The sequence below is a fragment of the Rutidosis leptorrhynchoides genome, chromosome 4, assembly GCF_046630445.1.
Source record: "Rutidosis leptorrhynchoides isolate AG116_Rl617_1_P2 chromosome 4, CSIRO_AGI_Rlap_v1, whole genome shotgun sequence".
NCBI classification, from domain to species: Eukaryota; Viridiplantae; Streptophyta; class Magnoliopsida; order Asterales; family Asteraceae; genus Rutidosis; species Rutidosis leptorrhynchoides.
Window position 1 is genome coordinate 634,720,447 of NC_092336.1, and position 3,611 is coordinate 634,724,057.

A 3,611-nucleotide genomic window follows, 5' to 3' on the forward strand; every position below is an offset into this window, starting at 1 on the left:
CATATTATAATCGGGTTACTCCATTAAATCGTGATCTTCAAATAGAGGTATTTTTTTTGTATCAGATTTGTTATCATATTCGTAATATTATGTTTTATATTTTTATTTTGTACTCATTTACCGATTTCGATCATTTACTTCTACTTTTAATTTAGAGTTTTGTATGTGAATGTTTATAAACTTATTATGAATGCCCTGAACATTTTTCCATAATTCTTGATTTATTGTTAATTCAAAGTTTTTATTGGTGAATAGAATTAGGGATGACTCGTAAACAATTATCCGGTGCTGAAAAACGCAGGACAAAAAGAGAAGATGAAGCAGTCCCAAGCTGGTGCACTACATAAGTATTTTAATAAACTGACATTTGAAAAGCAAGAGCATGTACAAGTAAATCTAGAAGCGACGGAAGGGCAAGAGCATATTGAAGAACAAGAGGTGAAAAATAACATGTCATTATTTTTAATAGTTTACATTATTCATTATGTCATAACGACTTTTTTTTACTTTGTTCTAGGTACTTAATTCTCATGATCAACACTGATTTGACTATATACAAATTCTTTACCAGTCATCACAATATTTGAACATAAGACCTTTTACAAGGATTTCATAGCCCCAAACTACTGTGCTCTTAATAATAATTTTATAAAAACTCAAAATTAGAATTAAAATAACAAGCTAATAGCTTAGCAATACCAGTTGTTTTAGGAGTGCCATCTAGAAATCTTTGTCAAAATATGATGTGGTTCGAGTCTCACCATTGACAAAGATTTAAAACCATTGATAGTTTGAAATGATACACGTTCTTGCCATACAAGGGTATTTAATGTAGGTATTTTGCCGACATCCGAGTTTTACGAAGTGAGTTTGATGAGTTTTCATAATAAACATAAAATTTGAATGTTAATGTGTTATTACACCTTTAACCAATATTATAATCATTAAATTTATTATATATTTATAAAAAGAAATTGATTAATTAGTTTATTAAATTCATTTTTTTAATTTATTACAGACATATATATATATATATATATATATATATATATATATATATATATATATATATATATATATATATATATATATATATATATAAAATGTCACGTTCATATTGATTATAAACGTTCCATATTAATTGATTTCGTCGCGAGGTTTTGACCTCTATATGAGACGTTTTTCAAAGACTGCATTCATTTTTAAAACAACCATAACCTTTATTTTATCTATAAAGGTTTAAAAAGCATTACGTAGATTATCAAATAATGATAATCTAAAATATACCGTTTACACACGACCATTACATAATTGTTTACAATAAGAATATATTACATCAAAAATAAGTTTCTTGAATGCAGTTTTTACATAATATCATACAAGCATGGACTCCAAATCTTGTCCTTATTTTAGTATGCAACAGCGGAAACTCTTAACAATCACCTGAGAATAAACATGCTTAAAACGTCAACAAAAATATTGGTGAGTTATAGGTTTAACCTATATATTATCAAATCATAATAATAGACCACAAGATTTCATATTTCAATATACATCCCATACATAGAGATAAAAATCATTCATATGGTGAACACCTGGTAACCGACATTAACAAGATGCATATAAGAATATCCCCTATCATTCCGGGAAATCCTTCGGACATGATAAAAACGAATTCGAAGTACTAAAGCATCCGGTACTTTGGATGGGGTTCGTTAGGCCCAATAGATCTATCTTTAGGATTCGCGTCAATTAGTAGATCGGTTTACTAATTCTTAGGCTACCAAGCAAAAGGGGCATATTCGGATTCGATCATTCACCCATATAATGTAGTTTCAATTACTTGTGTCTATTTCATAAAACATTTATAAAACTGCATGTATTCTCATCCCAAAATATTAGATTTTAAAAGTGGGACTATAACTCACTTTCACAGATTTTTACTTCGTCGGGAAGTAAGACTTGGACACTGGTCGATTCACGAACCTATAACAAATATGTACATATATATCAAAGTATGTTCAAAATATATTTATAACATTTTTAATACGTTTTAATGTTTTAAGTTCATTAAGTCAGCTGTCCTCGTTAGTAACCTACAACTAGTTGTCCACAATTAGATGTACAGAAATAAATCGATATATATATATATTATCTTGAATCAATCCACGACCCAGTGTATACACGTCTCAGGCTAGATCACAACTCAAAGTATATATATTTTTGGAATCAACCTCAACCCTGTATAGCTAACTCCAACATTACTGCATATAGAGTGTCTATGGTTGTTCCAAATAATATATACATGGGTCGATATGATATGTCAAAACATTTGCATACGTGTCTATGGTATCTCAAGATTACATAATATATTAGAATACATGTATAATACAATATAAGTTAGCTAGGATATGATGTGTATAGATTTGTTACCAATTTTCACGTAGCTACAACAAGTAAAAATATCCAATCTTGTTTTACCCATAACTTCTTCGTTTTAAATCCGTTTTGAGTGAATCCAATTGCTATGGTTTCATATTGAACTTAAGTTTATGAATATATACAGAAAAAGTATAAGTTTATAGTTGAAAATATAGGTTACAAGTCGTTTTTCTAAAGGTAGTCATTTCAGTCGAAAGAACGACGTCTAGATGACCATTTTGGAAAACATACTTCCATTTTGAGTTTAATCATGATTTTTGGATATAGTTTCATGTTCATAAGAAAAATAATTTTCCCATAAGAACAACTTTTAAATCAAAGTTTATCATAGTTTTTAATTAACTAACCCAAAACAGCCCGCGGTGTTACTACGACGGTGTATATCAAGTTTTATGGTGTTTTTCGTGTTTTCTGGTTTTAAATCATTAAGTTAGCATATAATATAGATATAGAACATGTGTTTAGTTGATTTTAAAAGTCAAGTCAGAAGGATTAACTTTTGTTTGCGAAAAAGTTTAGAATTAACTAAACTATGTTCTAGTGATTTTAAGTTTAAATCTTCGAATAAGATAGCTTTATATGTATGAATCGAATGATGTTATGAACATCATTACTACCTCAAGTTTTGTGGATAAACCCACTGGAAATGAGAAAAATATATCTAGCTTCAAAGGATCCTTGGATGGCTTGAAAGTTCTTGAAGCAGAATCATGACACGAAAACAAGTTCAAGTAAGATTTCCACTCGAAATAAGATTGTTATAGTTATAGAAATTGAATCAAAGTTTGAATATGAGTACTACATTGTATTATAAAGATATATTACTATAAATAAGAAAGATTTCTTGAGTTTGGATGATCACTTTACAAGATTGGAAGTAAGCTAGCAAACTTGGAAGTATTCTTGATTTTATGAAACTAGAACTTATAGAATTTATGAAGAACACTTAGAACTTGAAGATAGAACTTGAGAGAGATCAATTTGATGAAGAAAATTGATGAATGAAAGTATTTGTAGGTATTTTTGGTCGTTGGTATATGGATTAGATATAAAGGATGTGTAATTTTGTTTACATGTAAATAAGTCATGAATGATTACTAATATTTTTGTAATTTTATGAGATATTTCATGCTAGTTGCCAAATGATGGTTTTCACATGTGTTAGGTGA